Source organism: Pan paniscus, chromosome 1 (assembly GCF_029289425.2).
Source record: "Pan paniscus chromosome 1, NHGRI_mPanPan1-v2.0_pri, whole genome shotgun sequence".
In the NCBI taxonomy this organism is placed as follows: Eukaryota; Metazoa; Chordata; class Mammalia; order Primates; family Hominidae; genus Pan; species Pan paniscus.
Window position 1 is genome coordinate 151183692 of NC_073249.2, and position 21795 is coordinate 151205486.

Below are 21795 nucleotides of genomic sequence, written 5' to 3' on the forward strand. Positions count from 1 at the left end.
TAATTACATCAAGAAGAAGGAAAAAACCTGAATAAGCCATTACTCATTCTCCCCACTATCATACTTCAAAGACTTGAGCTTCAGATAGTTAAAAATTCTTGGCGATGTGAGTATTTTGAACCAGGATCGGTCTGTAATAAGATTTCATAATAATGATTTAACAGTTTTTCATAATAATGAGTATCAGTATGTAATAATACCTCCTTCCTACAGGTCTAGTTATTGTGTTTTTCTACATATATGCTTTTCAAAAACTTAAAATAGATTTCTAAGTATTTGAAATCTCAGCATGTACTCTTAATCTGATGTTGAACTGGAAGTATCAGTTTATACTGAGGGACTTGCATACATTTGGTTATAGGCTAAAGGGAGCCGTGTATATTTGGTTATAGGTTAAAGAGTCATGGACTGGAACCAGGAAAGTTTCAACCAGGAGAATCAAGTTAAAACTCTGAGATTAAGATCATAAGTGGTTGAGTTACCGGGAGGTCAAAATCATAGCACAGCAACAACTCATCAGTATCCGGGATTAACAAAGGCAAGTTTAACATAGCCAAAATAGCTAAGAACAAGAACAAGAAGGAGAGTGGGACAGGAATGATAGCAAAATTGCCACAACAGGTTTAAACTGACTTATTTTTAAAATAAGATTGATTCATAAGATTATAAGTACGGGCTAATTATTTTAAAACCCCACAAATTAAGATAAATACAAAAATAAATTATGTTAATATTTGATATATAGCTTGTATAATTTAGTGCATAGAATACAGACATATATTTATAATCTTATTTTTACAAAGTTGAGGTTTTTCTGGAGGAAAGGTTGAGTTTTATTATATGTATAATTTTATATTTGCCTTTTGAAAATATAGTAATCATGAACATTTCCCCCATAAAGATATAATTGCCATCGTTTTTAATGTTTTCACAAACTATATACTAAATATCAGAATTTAGTTTTCCAATTTCATATTGTTGACTATATAGACTAATATTTTTACTTTTTTAAGCAGTGGTGAAATAACCATCATTGAACTTGTATCACTGTGTACTTATCCAGTTATTTCTTTGGCACATAATCCTGAAATTCACATACTTCCTGGGTCAAAGAAAATAAACTTTTTTTTTTTTGAGACAGAGTCTTGCTCTGTCACACAGGCTGGAGTGCAGTGGCGCCATCTTGGCTCACTGCAACCTCCACCTCATGGGTTCAAGCGATTCTCCTGTCTCAGCCTCCTGATTAGCTGGGATAACAGGCACATGCCACCATGCCCGGCTTTTTTTTTTTGTATTTTCAGTAGAGATGGGGTTTCCCCATGTTGCCAGGCTGGTCTCAAACTCCTGACCTCAGGTATCTGCCCACCTTGGCCTCCCAAAGTGCTGGGATTACAGGTGTGAGCCACCGCACCCAGCCGAGAATAAACATTTTTAAGGATTTTGATATAATCTCTAGAAATATTTTACCAGTTAACATTCCCACTAGCCTTGTCAAATAAAATTATAATATTAAGAGCAATAATACATTTAGTAGTATTTATTAAATAATTACTATGTGCCAACTACATGTCAAATACCATACAAGTTACCTAATTTAATCAATAGCAATTTCTTCCCAACTTTCCTTATTTTTTCATCTTTGACAAGTTAATAGATGAAAATTTGTAACATTTTAATTTGCATATTTTGATTAATAGTCATGTTGGACTTTTACTGTATTAATCAATTTATCCAAATTTGATATTTTTCCCCTGGAGTACTGTCTTTCTTTTGATTTTTCTGTTTTGTTCTCCAGGTCATATATTTGGAAACCCTTTACAAGGAATACTTTTGAGGTTTCAAAACAATGGCAAGAGGATAGGGTTTTCATAGAAATTATAAAAAATAAGATTATCAAGTAAAGCAGAATACCTTTTATTTGTGGGGGATCCGTCAGAGTAGTGGGAAAAACTATAGGGAAAGGACGCAAACCTTCTCAAAGGTCAGAAGGTTCTGCAGAGCCCTGGGGGAGAATAGCTGAAGGCAGCTGTTCTATAACCCTGAGTCAGAGGTCAAGGAGTAGGTACAAGGGAGTGTGGGGTAATTAATCTTAAACAGGCTTGTTTACTTATGTTGACCAGGAACTGACCTTTGATCATCTGCACATGAAGTTCTCAGAAAGGAGAAAAAAAATGTGAATTACCTACAGGTTGTGTTGACTCCAGGTTTTTGGCATTGTGCCTGCACTGAATAAAAACAAGCAGCTCCAGCTTCTTGAGGCTGCTCTCTGGCCACTAGAGCCAGGCAGTCACCTAGCTGCTCTTAAACTGCATACCTGTGTCTGAGTACTCATTTCATCTGTCAGCCAGGGTCTATGGGACAGACCTGGCATTTATTAATTTGTTGTTAACTAGATTTTAAATAGTTCCATTATTATATACATATTATTCTTTACATACACATATTAAAATATGGTCAATTTTCTGTTACCGTATCATGTGAAAAAGACTAAACAGATTCTCACCAAAATTTGTAAGTATATCTGGAATGGTCTTCCTCAACATACAAACTAGGTAGCAAGCATGAAGTTTCTTTAATGGGTCTTAGAAGGTATTTTAGAGATAAAATCAGTCATCCTTCAGTAAAGCTGCAATTGAGGGAGAGTGAGAGGCTTATAAAATTACCAATCATGAGAAATATTTCACGTGTTAGCTGCTGTGGACACTACAGTAGCAGTTGGGAAGCAAAAGAAACAGGAAAATGTATCAATCCAAAATGAAAAAAAGAAAAATGAATTGGTAAACAGGACACATGGGACAATATGACAGAAATCAGATAAACATCACTCATCACAAAATTGCCTTCTAAAAAATGATCAGATATGTTGCTTGCAAGAATCACAAGGCAAAACAATACAGAAACATTGAAAATAAAGAGATGGAAAATATTTGTGTTTAATAACAGAAGCAGGGCCCATAAAGAGCAAAAATAACAGATATATTGAAAAAATGACAAATTTACAATCACACTAGGTAATTTTAATGTAATACTCTCAGAAATCAGTACCTCAGTAAGAAAACATTAATAATATAGATTAACAACAAAATTAGTAAGGGTGATAAAATATACATCTGTGCAGAGTAAATAGAGAAAATAATTTTTAAATTGAAGTATACATGGAATATTTGCAAAAATTATATTTGAGGTCAAAAGAAGAACCTCATCAAATTTTTTTGAACTAATATTATATAACATACTGTGTTCTCTAATAACAAGTTTCCATGCATTTGGAAACTTAGAAATGAACTCCAGTGATTTGTAAGTTAAAGAAGAAATCAAAACAAAATATTTTGAACTCTTTAATAAAAAACCACATATTAGAATTAGTGGACTTAGGGGAAATTTATTACCTTGAACACATCTTTTTCAAAAATCAAAAAACGGTGAAATACCTAGCTCAGAAAGATTTTTAAAAAGCAATGAACCAACCAGAGTAAACCTGAATAAAGTACAAGGAAGGAACAAAAGATTCCGCTATTAATGTAGCAGAAAATAAGTAATGGAATTAACAAAGTCAAAAGCTGATGAGGCTGGGCATGGTGGCTCACACCTGTAATCCTAGCAATTTGGGAGGCTAAGGCAGGAGGATTACTTGAGGCCAGAAGTTTGAGACCAGCCTGGCCATCATGGCAAAACCCGTCTCTACTAAAAATACAAAAATTAGTCTGGCATGGTGGTGCACCTGTAATCCAAGCTACCTGGGAGGCTGAGGCTAGAGAATCACTTGAACCCGGTGCAGGGTGGAGGTTGCTGTGAGCCAAGATTGCACCACTGCACTCCAGTCTGGGCAACAGAGCAAGACTCTGTCTCAAACAAACAAACAAAAACACAGCTGATTATTTAATAAAATAGATATACCTCTAGCGAGACTGAGGAAAAGATGAGAAAATGTATAAACAGTATTATAATAAAAAGGGATAACTATAGATTTAGTGAATATTTAAAAAAATCAGAGAATGCACGAAAAGTTTTGTGAGTATAGAAATAAAGCAGACACTTTCTAGAAACATGTAAATCACGAAAATTGTATCAAGGGGAAAGTGTAAACCTGAATAAACTATCAACCGCCCTCCAACCACACTGCCTCAAGCTCTGGATGGTTTTATAGATTCGTTCTTTCAAGAAATAGGTGAGTCTTATCATATATAAACTAATTCAGACAATAGAAAAAGACAGCAATGCAACTCATTTTTATTAAGATAGTATAAACTTGATACTAAAACTAGAAAGGGGAGTATAAGAAAAAGGTGTTGTGTGATCACTCTTATGATTGGACAAGCAAACTAAAGTTAGCAATATGAACATATCATGACTAAGTAGGATTTATCTCTGTAGTGCAAAAATGATCCAACATCCAAAAATTCATTAATGTTATGCTATATATCTGATTTTTATTTACTTACTTTTGTGGGCACATAGTAGGTATATTATCTGATTAATGGGGGGACATATGATTATCTCAGCTGATATAGATAAACATGAATAAACCACATGATTATCATGTTTATTCATGATACATGACACAAGAATCTCAGCAAACTAGGAAAACTAGCTAAGTTACCTGTTAGAGAGAACCAAAACCTGTAGTAACTATCAAACAGTGCATTTCCATTTAAGTTAGAAACAAGATGCTGTTAATTCTGTTGTTTAGTGCTGGAGATCCCCGACTATGTAATGTAAGAAGAAATAGAAATAAGAAATTTGGGAATTAGAAAAAAGAAAGATAACAATGTCATTATTTGTAGATGATATCATTGTCTACATAGAAATAATATTAAACAGTTATTGGTCTCTTACCACATGCAAGGTAGTACACTATGCTTCAAGATCAACATATAAAATCAATACTTTTTATACAAACCAGTAATAACCACTACAAAACATAATGGAAAAGAAAGTATTATTCACAACAGCATTGAAACCATAACTAAGAGGAAATGTAATGAAATAGGTGCAGATTTTTTAGGGAGAAAATTACAAATTTTATTGCTTTGAATAAAGAAACCCAAACTAACCAGAACATAAGAATCTTTGTCTGTTTGAGCTGAGGTATTGGTATTTTGCATAGGCTGTACTTGAACTCCTGGGCTCAAGCAGTCCTCCCCCGTCAGCCTCCCTAAGTGCTAGGATTACAGGTATGAGACATGATGTTCTGCTGAGCTTTATTTTCCTGTTGTTAAAGAGAGCTTATATTGAGTAATCACTGATAATGTATGTTTAAATGAATTCTCAGAAGCCTATGGGCATAACAATTGACTATATTAATATCCTGATTTTTATACCTTATACCTAATAATCCTATGGTTGTATAGAATTTGTTACTTTCCAGAAAGAGCTTTTAGGGCTGGGTTTTATTTTGAGATATACTTGGTTTATACTTTCGTTCAGTATATGCAGGTGTAACACATCGATTCATTAGTTTCTCCCTGGTTTTGTTTTCCAAGTTTATTTTTAATTATTAATTAATTAACTAATTAGAGACAGGGTCCCACCATGTTGCCCAGGCTGGCCTTGAACTCCTGGGCTCAAGCAATCTTTCTGCCTCAGCGTCCCAAAATGCGGGGACTACAGGCATGAGCCACCATGCTTGGCCTGGAGGTTTTTTTTTTCTTTGATTCCTTTATTTTGCTAATTTGTTGATTCATGTAAAGACAATACTACACTATAGCTTCGTATGGGCTTCCCTGCAGACGCAAAAAGCTACCTTTGAGTAGACAAGGTCTGGTATTGAACAAGCGTGGCACCTGACCTCCAGAGGACATCTGAAGAGAGAACATGCTGTATTCCTTCTGACACACACTCTGAGGAGTGAATTTTCAGATTCTTTTTTTTTTTTATTATACTTTAAGTTTTACGGTACATGAGCACAATGTGCAGGTTAGTTGCATATGTATACATGTGCCATGTTGGTGTGCTGCACACATTAACTCATCATTTAACCTTAGGTGTATCTCCTAAAGCTATCCCTCACCCCTCGCCCCACCCCACAACAGGCCCCGCTGTGCGATGTTCCCCTTCCTGTGTCCATGTGTTCTCATTGTTCAATTCCCACCTATGAGTGAGAACATGCGGTGTTTGGTTTTTTCTCCTTGTGATATTTTGCTGAGAATGATGGTTTCCAGCTTCATCCGTGTCCCTACAAAGGACATGAACTCATCCTTTTTTATGGTTGCATAGTATTCCATGGTGTATTTGTGCCACATTTTCTTAATCCAGTCTATCGTCGTTGGACGTTTGGGTTGGTTCCAAGTCTTCGCTATTGTGAATAGTGCCACAATAAACATAGGTGTGCATGTGTCTTCATAGCAGCATGATTTATAATCCTTTGGGTATATACCCAGTAATGGGATGGCTGGGTCAAATGGTATTTCTAGTTCTAGATCCCTGAGGAATCGCCACACTGACTTCCACAATGGTTGAACTAGTTTACAGTCCCACCAACAGTGTAAAAGTGTTCCTATTTCTCCACATCCTCTCCAGCACCTGTTGTTTCCTGACTTTTTAATGATTGCCATTCTAACTGGTGTGAGGTGGTATCTCATTGTGGTTTTGATTTGCATTTCTCTGATGGCCAGTGATGATGAGCATTTTTTCATGTGTCTTTTGGCTGCATAAATGTCTTCTTTTGAGAAGTGTCTGTTCATATCCTTTGCCCACTTTTTGATGGGGTTGTTTGTTTTTTTCTTGTAAATTTGTTTGAGTTCATTGTAGATTCTGGATATTAGCCCTTTGTCAGATGAGTAGATTGCAAAAATTTTCTCCCATTCTGTAGGTTGCCTGTTCAATCTGATGGTAGTTTCTTTTGCTGTGCAGAAGCTCTTGAGTTTAATTAGATCCCATTTGTCAATTTTGGCTTTTGTTGCCATTGCTTCTGGTGTTTTAGACATGAAGTCCTCGCCTATGCCTATGTCCTGAATGGTATTGCCTGGGTTTTCTTCTAGGCTTTTTATGGTTTTAGGTCTAACATTTAAGTCTTTAATCCATCTTGAATTAATTTTTGTATAAGGTGTAAGGAAGGGATCCAGTTTCAGCTTTCTACATATGGCTAGCCAGTTTTCCCAGCACCATTTATTAAATAGGGAATCCTTTCCCCATTTCTTGTTTTTCTCAGGTTTGTCAAAGATCAGATGGTTGTAGATATGTGGCATTATTTCTGAGGGCTCTGTTCGGTTCCATTGATCTATATCTCTGTTTTGATACCAGTACCATGCTGTTTAGGTTACTGTAGCCTTGTAGTATAGTTTGAAGTCAGGTAGCATGATGCCTCCAGCTTTGTTCTTTTGGCTGAGGATTGACTTGGCAATGCGGGCTCTTTTTTGGTTCCATATGAACTTTAAAGTAGTTTTTTCCAATTCTGTGAAGAAAGTCATTGGTAGCTTGTTGGGGATGGCATTAAATCTATAAATTATGTTGGGCAGTATGGCCATTTTCACGATATTGATTCTTCCTACCCATGAGCATGGAATGTTCTTCCATTTGTTTGTATCCTCTTTTATTTCCTTGAGCAGTGGTTTGTAGTTCTCCTTGAAGAGGTCCTTCACGTCCCTTGTAGGTTGGATTCCTAAGTATTTTATTCTCTTTGAAGCAATTGTGAATGGGAGTTCACTCGTGATTTGGCTCTCTGTTTGTCTGTTGTTGGTGTATAAGAATGCTTGTGATTTTTGTACATTGATTTTGTATCCTGAGACTTTGCTGAAGTTGCTTATCAGCTTAAGGAGATTTTGGGCTGAGATGATGGGGTTTTCTAGATATACAATCATGTCTTTGGCAAACAGAAACAATTTTACTTCCTCTTTTCCTAATTGAATGCCCTTTATTGCTTTCTCTTGCCTGATTGCGCTGGCCAGAACTTCCAACACTATGTTGAATAGGAGTGGTGAGAGAGGGCATCCCTGTCTCGTGCCAGTTTTCAAAGGGAATGCTTCCAGTTTTTGCCCATTCAGTATGATACTGGCTGTGGGTTTGTCATAGATAGCTCTTATTATTTTGAGATACATCCCATCAATACCTAATTTATTGAGAGTTTTTAGCATGAAGCGTTGTTGAATTTTGTCAAAGGCCTTTTCTGCATCTATTGAGATAATCATATGGTTTTTGTTGTTGGTTCTGTTTATATGCTGGATTACGTTTATTGATTTCCGTATGTTGAACCAGCCTCACATCCCAGGGATGAAGCCCATTCGATCATGGTGGACAAGCTTTTTTATGTGCTGCTGGATTTGGTTTGCCAGTATTTTATTGAGGATTTTTGCACTGATGTTCATCAGGGATATTGCTCTAAAATTCTCTTTTTTTGTGTGCCTCTGCCAGGCTTTGGTATCAGGATGATGCTGGGCTCATAAAATGAGTTAGGGAGGATTCCCTCTTTTTCTATTGATTGGAATAGTTTCAGAAGGAATGGTACCAGTTCCTCCTTGTACCTCTGGTAGAATTCGGCTGTGAATCCATCTGGTCCTGGACTTCTTTTGGTTGGTAAGCTATTAATTATTGCCTCAATTTCAGAGCCTGTTATTTGTCTATTCAGAGATTCAACTTCTTCCTGGTTTAGTGTTGGGAGGCTGCATGTCTCCAGGAATTTATCTATTTCTTCTAGATTTTCCAGCTTATTTGCATAGAGTTGTTTATAGTATTCTCTGATGGTAGTTTGTATTTCTGTGTGATTGGTGGAGATGTCCCCTTTATCATTTTTTATTGCATCTATTTGCTTCTTCTCTCTTTTCTTCTTTATTAGTCTTGCTAGCAGTCTATCAATTTTGTTGATCTTTTCAAAAAACAAGCCTCTGGATTCATTGATTTTTTGAAGGGTTTTTTGTGTCTCTATTTCCTTCAGTTCTCCTCTGATCTTAGATATTTCTTGCCTTCTGCTAGCTTTTGAATGTGTTTGCTCTTGCTTCTCTAGTTCTTTTAATTGTGATGTTAGAGTGTCAATTTTAGATCTTTCCTGCTTTATCTTGTGGGCATTTAGTGCTATAAATTTCCCTCTACACACTGCTTTCAGTGTGTCCCAGAGATTCTAGTATGTTGTGTCTTTGCTCTCATTGGCTTCAAAGAACATCTTTATTTCTGCCTTCATTTCGTTATGTACCTAGTAGTCATTCAGGAGCAGGTTGTTCAGTTTCCATGTAGTTGAGCAGTTTTGAGTGAGTTTCTTAATCCTGAGTTCTAGTGTGATTGCACTGTGGTCTGAGAGACAGTTTGTTATAATTTCTGATCTTTTATATTTGCTGAGGGGTGCTTTACTTCCAACTATGTGGTCAATTTTGGAATAGGTGTGGTGTGGTGCTGAAAAGAATGTATATTCTGTTGATTTGGGGTGGAGATTTCTGTAGATGTCTATTAGGTCTGCTTGGTGCAGAGCTGAGTTCAATTCCTGGATATCCTTGTTAACTTTCTGTCTCGTTGATCTGTCTAATGTTGACAGTGGGGTGTTAAAGTCTCCCATTATTAATGTGTGGGAGTCTAAGTCTCTTTGTAGGTCACTCAGGACTTGCTTTATGAATCTGGGTGCTCCTGTATTGGGTGCATATATATTCAGGATAGTTAGCTCCTCTTGTTGAATTGATCCCTTTACCATTATGTAATGGCCTTCTTTGTCTCTTTTGATCTTTGTTGGTTAAAAGTCTGTTTTATCAGAGACTAGGATTGCAACCCCTGCCTTTTTTTGTTTTCCATTTGCTTGGTAGATCTTCCTCCATCTCTTTATTTTGAGCCTATGTGTGTCTCTGCACGTGAGATGGGTTTCCTGAATGTAGCACACTGATGGGTCTTGACTCTATCCAATTTGCCAGTCTGTGTCTTTTAATGGGAGCATTTAGCCCATTTACATTTAAGGTTAATATTGTTATGTGTGAATTTGGTCCTGTCATTATGATGTTAGCTGGGTTTTTTTTTCGTTAATTGGTGCAGTTTCTTACTAGTCTCGATGGTGTTTACATTTTGGCATGATTTTGCAGCGGCTGGTACCAGTTGTTCCTTTCCATGTTTAGCGCTTCCTTCAGGACCTTTTTTAGGGCAGGCCGGGTGGTGACGAAATCTCTCAGCATTTGCTTGTCTGTAAAGTACTTTATTTCTCCTTCACTTATGAAGCTTAGTTTGGCTGGATATGAAATTCTGGGTTGAAAATTCTTTTCTTTAAGAATGTTGAATATTGGCCCCCAATCTCTTCTGGCTTGTAGAGTTTCTGCCAAGAGATCTGCTGTTAGTCTGATGGGCTTCCCTTTGAGGGTAACCCGACCTTTCTCTCTGGCTGCCCTTAACATTTTTTCCTTCATTTCAACTTTGGTGAATCTGACAATTATATGTCGTGGAGTTGCTCTTCTCAAGGAGTATCTTTGTGGCATTCTCTGTATTTCCTGAATCTGAATGTTGGCCTGCCTTGCTAGATTGGGGAAGTTCTCCTGGATAATATCCTGCAGAGTGTTTTCCAACTTGGTTCCATTCTCCCAGTCACTTTCAGGTACACCAATCAGATGTAGATTTGGTCTTTTCACATAGTCCCATATTTCTTGGAGGCTTTGTTCATTTCTTTTTATTCTTTTTTCTCTAAACTTCCTTTCTCACTTCATTTCATTCATTTCGTCTTCCATCGTTGATACTCTGTCTTCCAGTTGATCGCATCGGCTCCTGAGGCTTCTGCATTCTTCATGTAGTTCTCGAGCCTTGGTTTTCAGCTCCATCAGCTCCTTTAAGCACTTCTCTATATTGATTATTCTAGTTGTACATTCTTCTAAAATTTTTTCAGAGTTTTCAACTTCTTTGCCTTTGGTTTGAGTGTCTTCCTGTAGCTCGGAGTAATTTGATCGTCTGAAGCCTTCTTCTCTCAGCTCGTCAAAGTCATTCTCCATCCAGCTTTGTTCCATTGCTGGTGAGGAACTGCGTTCCTTTGGAGGAGGAGAGGCGCTCTGCTTTTTAGAGTTTCCAGTTTTTCTGCTCTGTTTTTTCCCCATCTTTGTGGTTTCATCTACTTTTGGTCTTTGATGATGGTGATGTACAGATGGGTTTTTGGTGTGGATGCCCTTTCTGTTTGTTAGTTTTCCTTCTAACAGGCAGGACCCTCAGCTGCAGGTCTGTTGGAGTACCCGGCCATGTGAGGCATCAGTCTGCCCCTGCTGGGGATTGCCTCCCAGTTAGGCTGCTCGGGTGTCAGGGGTCAGGGACCCACTTGAGGAGGCAGTCTGTCCATTCTCAGATCTCCAGCTGCGTGCTGGGAGTACCACTGCTCTCTTCAAAGCTGTCAGACAGGGACATTTAAGTCTGCAGAGGTTACTGCTGTCTTTTTGTTTGTCTGTGCCCTGCCCCCAGAGGTGGAGCCTACAGAGGCAGGCCGGCCTCCTTGAGCTGGGGTGGGCTTCACCCAGTTTGAGCTTCCAAGCTGCTTTGTTTACCTAAGCAAGCCTGGGCAATGGCGGAGGCCCCTCCCCCAGCCTCGCTGCCACCTTGCAGTTTGATCTCAGACTGCTATGCTAGCAACCAGTGAGACTCCGTGGGCATAGGACCCTCCGAGCCATGTTCAGGATATAATCTCCTGGTGCGCAGTTTTTTAAGCCCGTTGGAAAAGCGCAGTATTCGGTTGGGAGTGACCCAATTTTCCAGGTGCCATCTGTCACTCCTTTCTTTGACTAGGAAAGGGAACTCCGTGACTCCTTGCGCTTCCCGAGTGAGGCAATGCCTCGCCCTGCTTCAGCTCACGCACGGTGCGTGCACCCACTGACCTGCGCCCACTCTCTGGCACTCCCTAGTGAGATGAACCTGGTACCTCAGATGGAAATGCAGAAATCGCCTGTCTTCTGCGTCACTCATGCTGGGAGCTGTAGACTGGAGCTGTCCCTATTCGGCCATCTTGGCTCCTCCCCCTAATTTTTGTATTTTTTTGTAGAGACAGTTTCGCCGTGTTGCTCAGGCTGGTCTTGAACTCCTAAGTTCAAGTGATCCACCAGCCCCGGCTTCCCAAAGTGCTAGGATTACAGGTTTGAGCCACTGCACCTGGCCTACTTTTCTATTTTCTTGCATTAACTTTGTGCACAAGCTTAGGAGTCAATAATACTTGGATTGATATCTTGATTCTTATACCTTCTGATTATATGTTCTTAAACAAATTACTGAACTCTTCTGAGCCTTACATCCTATGAACTTGTCAGATTCTTGTGGGCTTTAATTGAAATATATTTAAATGTCTATCATGGCCTTTGTCACAAAAATAGATTTTCAACAAGTGTTAAGTCTGTTAACTACTTTAAAAAACAATTTTTGTGGAGACAGAGTGTTGCTATATTGACTAGGCTGGCCTTGAACTCCTGACCTCAAGCAGTCCTCTTACTCAGCCTCCCAAAGTACTGAGACTATAGGTGTGAGCCACCATGTCTGGCCCCCTTAGCTGCTTTTTAAATAATCAACTTTATTGAGATGTAATTTATATTCAATAAGGCTCATATTTTGATGAGCTTTGACAAATGCATACACCATCACAGTCAAAATAGGGAATATTTACATCACTCTAAAAAGTCCTAACTTCCTTTTCGTCTCTCATTTTCAGAACTCTGGCCCACTCCTGATCACATAAAACACAAAACTCCGTGACTCTCATGTTCACCTTTTTTTTTTTTCCGAGACAGAGTCTCGCTCTGTTGCCCGGTCTGGATCTCGGCTCACTGCTAGCTCCGCCTCCCAGGTTCGAGCCATTCTGCTGCCTCAGCCTCCCGAGTAGCTGGGACTATAGGCATCCACCACCACGCCTGGCTAATTTTTTTTTTTTTCAATTTTTAGTAGAGACGGGGTTTCACCATGTTAGCCAGGATGGTCTCGATCTCCTGACCTCGTGATCTCCCTGCCTCGGCCTCCCAAAGTGCTGGGATTACAGGCGTGAGCCACCGCACCTGGCCGATGTTCACCTTCTGAGTCTAAGAGAGTCGACATATTTCCCACCTCTTGGCTGACTGGATTGTTGGTACTTGATTTGATGACTCCAATCCTCAATATTTATTTACCTTTTCTCAATTTTAGTCACTGAATCACTAGCAACTTCTCTTCCAATTTATGTCTTAATGTAATGCTTCCTATTCCTATCCTTTATGAATCTCCTTTTTCCTATCATGATAGTCATAAAGTCTTTTAACAAATATTCTAGTTCTCTTCCTTTGAACATATGATAAAATTGTACTTTCTTACTCCTTAGGAGTGTGGTCATGTGACTTGTAAATTGCTTTGGCCAATGAAATGTAAGAAGTGACACATGTCACCTTTGGACAGAGGCCTTTAAGACAAGTGCACCATATCCCATATGCCACAACAATAAGCAGTGTTCCACCTTGTGGCTATTAGCCTAAGTCCCGGAGTGAGAATATGTAAAGCAGGACCCTCCCCTGACTCTATCCTGAGTAAGAAATAAACTTGTATTATCTAAAGCCACCAACATTTGGAGTTCTTGGTTACTGCAGTATAATCTAACATATCCTGACTGATGCAAATACCAATGTGGAATATGAGTAACATTTAAGTGTGTCCTTCAGCTGTGCTGCCATTAAAAAAAAAAGGCTAGTTTCCTATTAGTGTAAGACTTTCCCAGATTCACTCAGTAGTGTTCCCAATTCTCTAATGTCAGGAAATTAACTTTGAAATTCCTTTCAGTATCAGGTTTATATATATGTTATGAATACTATTTAATTTATATATAAATAATATATATTATTTAATTTATACAGTATACATAGTATCATAAATACTATTTTATTTATATATAAATTATATGTAAACAATATATATTTTATATACATATATAAGTCATATATTTTTATGTACATATATAAATACTATATATTAAATAGTATTCATAATCTTATTTGCTGACAACATACCTTATTTGTTTCCCTACAAATTTAGTAAACTACTAAGTCTTTTGTTTTCCTCCTTAAGTATTGTCCTAGGAATTGGGGATGTATGCTCCTTAAAGTGTTGATAACTGCCTTTCAGTTCTAGCTCATTAACAGATGCTATATTCCTAGGCTATCAGAAGTCAAACGTGGTCATTTTGTAAAGTAACTGTTATGTAATAATTGGACCTCCAGGAGTTAGTTTATCTTCTAGTTGAGATGTCACATTAAACAGCTCCAGGAGACACCATTCACAAATAAAAGTCTACTTGGCGTTATCTGATATATTTAGTTTTACAGATTTAGAAACCTGATTTTGTAAATTTACCTAGAAGCATCTGATTTTAGGGCACTGATCTCTGTTAGCCAAAGTCAACAGGAACTAGTTTGTGAATTCCAATGCCAATCATAAATTTCAGTGGGCAGAATGTCTGCTACTGTAATTTCTAATGATCATCTGCACAGAGATGGTGGTTATATCCACTCATGAAATTAAATTTGGTGACATAAATTAAGTGCAAAAAAGAGCTGATCCCAAAAAGTTAGTAGTCTAATCAATTGCCTTTTTTACCCTTGTAATAGTTCTGTCTGATTAATCAGAAGTTCTTCTAGAAACTGGTTAACAATTCTTTTTGGTAAAAATACTGTCATCAAATTATTTGGAATGAAAATAGTTGTTTTGCTCCACTTGTATGCCAAGTAATATGTCAAATGCTGAGCGTCCCAACCAACTTCGCTTTTAACCAACTCCACAAAAGCTATTATACAACCTTCCATTTTGAATGACTTAGCATGATAAAAATTTCCATACTATATTTTTCATGTATTCATTTAAATTGGTAGTTTCCCAATGAGACATGATAGATATATTAAACTTCTTAATACAACTTTAAAGACAGTGCAATTTCTATCAATTACACATTTACATAGATTTTAATGAGTATTGTTTCTATTAGTAAATATTTCTACAGTTTTTCTATGTAACATCTAATTTATTTTAATATTAGAGTGACATTTTCTTACCTTATGAGGTAAGGTACTTATGTCCCACATCTTAATGTAACGGGGACATAGCAGTGAAAAAACACAGTATTCTTGCTCAAGAGTTACCATTCCAATAGGATTTACATGTAACAACAAGGAGAAATAGGCATGTTTTTTAAAAATAGTGATAAATGCTAGGAAGAAAACAGATTCTTGATTTAAAAAATGGAAATTAACATGTACCAATGGCTCCCTTCCACAAGTTGTATAACTCAGGAGATTCTAAAGAAAAGAAAAATTGAAGCAATCAGAATAGAATGTGCACAAACTCTCATTACCACCTCTTTCTACCTACTAGTATCTACACCTTTATACTCTGCTTACCTGCCATTATTTGTAGATAACAGTCCATTTTTCTGACATAAGGCCAAATCTTCCACTTATATGTCTCACAGAATCCATTCCTTCTTGCCTACTCAAAGGTATTACTTTAGTAATTCTTATTTTCCTCTTCTACATCAACGTTTGCCTTTCTGCTTGGTCATTTGCATCTGTATATAAATGTGATATTATCACTCTCATCTTTAAAAAAACTCAACTCCATTTCCTCTCCTAACTATCATCCCATTTCATTGCTCTTCACAGCAAAACTCAAAAGACTTACACTGTATGGACCTAATGCCTCCAGTTCTCATCTTCCCATTCTCTCTTAAACCCTCCCCATTCAGGCTTTTGCTCCACAACTCTATCAAAATTACTTTTTATCTTGCTAAAACCAATGGTTAGTTCTTATTCTTCATCTTACTAGACCTAGCAGCACAATTTGACATAGCTGATCACTTCCTCCTTCTGGAGTCACTTTCTTCACTTGGTTTTCAGGATATCCCACTTCCTTAGATTTTCTCCTACCTCACTGGTCTCTATGTCTTTTTCCTTTGCTAGTTTCTCCTTATCTCCTGAACCTGTAAACATTGGTGGGCTCCAGTATGCAGTTCTCAGAACTCTTCCGTACCATTTTTATCAGGCTTGTGACTTAAAATACAATACTGCCTTGGGATAAGAAACGCTTCAGTAACTTGAATCTAGATATTATCTAATTGACTGTTGGCTCTGGTCTTTTACTCAGTACCCATTCTCAAATGTATATGAGCTATCTTCTATGGGGTAGGGGATAGAGACAATAAAGTAAGGCCAGGTGAACAAACAGCAGATAACTCTTTGAAAAACTGGGAGGCAGTGGGTTTGTTCCCCCAAATCCTAACCGGGGCTGCTGAAATGGGTGCCAAGGTAAATGGGAAATTCCTGGATAACTTCTGCTTTCTGAAAGTCTAAGCAAGCCAGAGGCCAGAATATAACCCAATATTGAGGCCAATACTGAAAACTGCTATCAGATGGCACCAAACTTCCCTAGAACTGAATGAATTCACATGGCACAGCCAGAACTCTAGAATTCCTGACTAACTGTCCAGCCTCCATTTGATCATTTCACTGTAATTATCTTTCCAGTTCAGTCTTTGATACCCCAACCTCAGCAATTCCTTGAGGCCACTAGGATCTCCAATCCATTGCCCTACTATCTTTACTCTATTTACCCCTTCATGTCCTCACTTCTGCTCCTTGAATGATTTAGATTCCATGTTTCATTACTATAATCATTCCTTTGCATATACCTTCAACAGTCTTGCCCCTTTTTCCTTCACTATTCTCAGCTGGCAGAATTCCATCACACTTACATCTAACTTGTTGACTACTCTGCATCTGTTCCCAGGGGAGATGTGGCTAAAGACTGACTGGTCTCATTTCAAATTGACCAACCCTCATGAGGGTTCTAGAAATCTTACTATATTTACCCGCTTCATAAACATTCCTAGATGAATATTACATACTTTTTCTCTTTTCAAACCTACCTACATATTTTTCTCTCCCTTCTCTCGTTTTTCCCATTCCTTTCCTTTTTAGATAATAATGTTCTAATACCAATGAGTAAACAGAAGCAATAAGAAGAGGACTATCACCTGCTCTCATAACCACATCAAACAATTTACCAGCACATGTACAGATACACTCTGCTTCCTCTCCTATTACACGAAATAAACCATTAATGCTCCTATTTAAGGTCAACCCTTCTACTTCTGCATGGAATCCCATCCTTGGGCCGGCTGCGGTGGCTCATACCTGTAATCCCAGCACTTTGGGAGGCTGAGGCGGGCGGATCACAAGGTCAGGAGATTGAGACCATCCTGGCTAACATGGTGAAACCCCGTCTTTATTAAAAATACAAAAAAAATTAGCTGGGCATGTTGGCACATGCCCAAAGTCCCAGCTACTTGGGAGGCTGAGGCAGGAGAATCACTTGAGCCCAGGAGGTGGAGGTTGCAGTGAGCCAAGATCGTGCCACTGCATTCCAGCCTGGGCAACAGAGCGAGACTCTGTCTCAGAAAAAAAAAAAAAAAAAAAAAGAATCCCATCTTTTCTCATCTATGCAAACACTTTACTTCTGAATTGTTCTTTCTCTGTGTTTTTACTCGTGGTTTTCCCAGTCTGCTGGATCATTCCCATTAGCAGGATCAACTTCACTGGCATTCAACACTGTAGTTGCACACTTAATAATTTTATATCTAAATTTGTGTTTTGTAAGTAAAGTATAATGAGACAATGAAGCATGCTATGTACTGACGTGTCCCCCCACTCCAAATTTATATATTGAAACCCTAACCTCCATTGTGATGCTATTTGGAGGTGAGGCCTTTGGGAAATAATTAGGTTTAGATAAGATCATGAGAGTGAGGCCCCCATGATGAGATTAGTATCTTTATAAAGAGAGGAAGGAAGACCAGATCTTTCTCTCTCTGCCATGTAAAGACATGGAAGAAGGCAGCTATCTGCAAGCCAGGAAAAGGGCCCTCATCAGGCACTGAATTGGTTTGCACCTTGATCTTGTATTTCTTAGCCTCCCATCTTCCTTGCCTCACGGTGGGTCAACTTAGCTCCCAGAGGCTCTAAGCCACCCATGCCCCAACCAAGGATTAGGAGAAGGCCATATTTTATCTGAGACCATATTGTTACTCAGATTTTCCCCTTTTTCATTTTGTTTCCCTCGTGGCCTTACAAGTTTTTCTTGAGGAGAGACTTCTCAATAAATCAAGTGCCTCTAATCCTTATCTCAAGCTCTGCTTCCAGGGAAACTGATTTCACTCTGTAGCTTGTCTTTGCTCTATATTCATTTTCTAGATGATTTTATCTAGTACAGTGGTATTAAATACCATTTTTATGCTAGCAACTCCAGAATTTATATTACCAGCCTTGACCCCTCCTCTGAGCTTTAGACTCAAAAATCTCATTGCTATCATTTTCCTTTAGATGGCTAAAAGACCTGTCAAATTTAACAAATACAAAACTAAATTTTGAGTTTTCCTCTCAGGCTAGGGGAGGTTCCCAAATGCTGGTGGGACTTTGACCCTGGCTGGTGTTCAGGCTCTTGACACTGTTGCAAGAAAGAATTCAAGAACAAGTTGGAAAATAGTGAAAGAATGCAGATTTACTGAAAGCGAAAAGTACACACTCAAGAAAGGGGGGGGTGCATGTGTATTCAAGAGAGTCACACCTGACAGGGTTTGGGGCCTCCACCTTTATGGGTTTCTTTTTTTTTTCCTTTATTTTATTCTTTTTTTAAAAAAATTAGAGACAAGGTTTCACCATGTCACCCAGGCTGGTCTTGAACTCCTGATCTCAAGTGATCTGCCTGCTGCAGCCTCCCAAAGTGCTGGGATTACCGGCATGAGCCATTGCAACTGGCCTATGGCTTTCTTTAACCAATGAGTGGAATATTCATGAAAATTCCTGGAAAAAAGTGAAGATTTCTCAGCACTATGGTCCCACACATTTTTACACCAGATATGGGTGTTCCTGGAAGTGTCATGGCCTTGGTGGGTATGTGATTTAGTATGTTAATGAGTGTATAATGAGGTCCTAGGTAAAACCTAGATCAAATCTAGCACTATGTTGAGTCTAGTCAGTCTTACCCAGCTTGGCCAACATTACGGTTTTTCAGGGTCTTAACCCCTAGCATATACAGCTATTTTGACATCTTCCTTTAGCTAGTCATGTGAAACTCCTGCTTGGATTATCCTATTGTTCTGCAGCCACCTTGTATTATTCTTGTCTCATTTCCCCCTCTCAGAGATTTCCATCTGCTATAGTTTGGCTCTGGGTCCCCACCCAAGTCTCATCTCAAATTATAATCCCCGTGTGTTAAAGGAGAGACCTGGTGGATCATGGGGGCAGTTTCTCCCATGCTGTTCTTGTGATAGTGGGGGGAGTTCTCATGAGATCTGATGGTTTTACAAGTATTTGGCACTTCCCTGCCTCTGTCTCTCTTGCCTGCCACCATGTAAGACATGCCTTGTTTCGCCTTCACCTTCTGCCATGATTGTAAGTTTCCTGAGGCCTCACCAGTCATGCAGAACTGTGAGTCAGTTAAATGTCCTTTCTTTATAAATTACCCAGTCTCCAGTAGTATCTTTATAGCAGTGTGAGGACGGACTAAAACACCATTCCTTATTCTTAAGTGTTGATGAGGGAGGAGGTTAGTCTTCTATTTCTACTTCCTGCTGATTAGGGGTGTTGGCCCTGCCTGGAAAGGGAATGGGAGTCTCCAGCTGCCTGGTCTAAGGGTCCCAAGGGTGATTCATCAGGAGAGTCTGAATCTGAGGCAGGGATTGGTTGGAATCCTTGCATGACCAAAATTTTGACATGGAACTGTTGCAACCTAGAAGACACAAACTTTACAAGGAGGCTAAACAAGCAAGGACCAAAGATTAGTAGTAATAAGGTAGCTATTAAAGGTCCCAGGAAATGTAGGAACCAGATCACAGTTGGTAGGTATCCTTTGACAGAGTCTCAGATGGTTTGAGTGGTGGGGTTATTGAAATTATGTAGCCAGGTAGCCTGTTGGTAAATCTTTCAAACTTGCAGTTCAATTAATCCTGAAATGTTAATATAAGAACATCAGGTGTGGTTTATTTCTGTGCAAACCCCTCTTTCTTCAGCTAGAAGATAAAGCTTCTTGTTATTTCCCTGACTATTTGAGTGGTTCATGGTCTGGTCTTGTTAGGGCCTCGTACAATGGCTTAGTAATGAGCCCAAAACCTGGGATCCAAATCCTGTATAATCCTGCCATACCTAGAAAAGTTCAGAGTTGCTTCTTCATTTGTGGAGTTCCCCCCTTTAAGACAGCCTCCTTTCACTCAACAGACAAGATCTGGTTTCCTAGGCTTGGGATGTACCCTAGATATTTTACTTCCAGTTTGGAAATCTGGGCCTTGGATGGAGAAGCCTGATACCCCCTTTCTCCCAGGAAGTTTAGGACTTGAATGGGATTCTTATCTGAGTCCTCTTTAGTGGACTGCATACAAGGATGTCATCCCCGTATTGGAATATGGCTCCATTTTCTAGCTCTAGGTCCCTTAATACTCATGCCAAGTCATTTTCAAACTAGTAAGGGCTATTCCTAAAGCTCTGAGGCAGTACCATCCAGGTGTACTTCTGGGTAATATTAGTTTCAGGATTAGTCCTCTCAAAAAGCAAATACTGAGAGTCAGGGTGCAAAGGAATACAAAAGAAAGCATTCTTAAGATCTAATAGAGTAAACCAATTGGTGTCTCTCAGTATTTGGATAGGTATGGTATAAGGGTTAGCACCATAGGATGTGAGGGAATTACAGCCTCATTAATGGCTCATAAGTCTTGAACTAGATGAAATTCTTCATTTAGTTTTTGAACAGAGAAGATAGGAGTATTACAAGGAGACTGACATGGAACCATGAGGCCATGTTTCAAAAACTTCTTAATTAGAGATTGGAGTCCTTGCCTGGCTTCTGGTTTGAGGGGATACTGACACTTGTATGGGAAATTATTTTTGTCTTTTAAAGAGATGATCACTGGCTGAGCATGTGTTTGGCATCCAGGTGTTTCCCTGGAGCCCTAGCATTGCTCAGGTGTTCACAGCCCCCGAGGCTTTGAAAATGGGAGGGCTTTTGAGGGCAAGTAGGATGAGTTGCAGGTCTAATTTGAAAGCAGTGAGCATGCAATATCTATCTGAACATTTATTATCAAGTAAAACTTGGGAATAGAGATGATTCAGCATGGCCAATAAAGAAGGACCTCGAAAGGACATCTTAAGAACCATAGGCCTGGATTTGGCATTCCAGAGGGCAATATCTAAGAGGCCTATCTTGCTGTGTCCAAAAAGTTTACTGAGCTTTTGTGTGAAGTATGAGGAAGAAGCACAGAAGATAAAAATTGCAAAAGCAAGGTTTAAAGAAAGATGGGAAAGAGAAAATAGTTCCCAACTGGGGTCAGTGTCTTGCCACAACTGGTTCCTTGAGAAAATGGAAGACTCTTCCTGGGAAAAGTTATAGTGCTCCTAGGAGGCTAGCCAAGCACTGCATAGTATGAGACTTTAGCCTACTGCCTTCATTAGCCTCCTGTCAGGAAAGACTGTGGCATCTCAGAACTACTTGGTGTAGGTTGAAACCTTTCCACCTCCATTTGTCACTCATCAGGGCAAACAAGGTTTGCTCTCCAGTCAGAGAGAGCAGAGGCACTATGACTGAGGGGATTCAAGCTGTAGTCAGCTCTGAGGAACAAGGAAGAAATTAGCAATAACTTCAGGGAATGAGAAGACTTTGACTGAGGTCAAAGTGAGACATAACAACTGCTGCTGGTCCTAAAATGGGGATGACAAGTCTCTTGGCTGGATGACCATAAAGGTGATACTAGTGGGCTAGGGGAGCTCCCCAAATGCCCATAGGACTTTGACTCCTGCTGGTGTCCAGGATCTTGACACGATTGCAAGAAGGAATTCAAGGAAGAGTTGGAAAATAGTGAAAGTACAGAGATTTATTCCA

At 38.9% G+C, this 21795-nt stretch overlaps 1 protein-coding gene across 8 annotated transcripts in view; it reads left to right on the forward strand.

The window, feature by feature from the left end:
• The window catches only part of SLC44A5 (solute carrier family 44 member 5), a 514570-nt gene that overhangs the window by 14478 nt on the left and 478297 nt on the right, over positions 1-21795 (forward strand). For 4 of the 8 annotated variants that reach the window (XM_055117228.2, XM_055117202.2, XM_055117204.2 and 1 more), the window contains exon 3: positions 393-538. The exons of the other annotated variants lie outside the window; for them this stretch is intronic. The gene's annotated coding sequence lies outside the window, so the exon portion shown is untranslated. The remainder of the gene's footprint in view (positions 1-392; positions 539-21795) is intronic. 8 annotated transcript variants of the gene reach the window in all.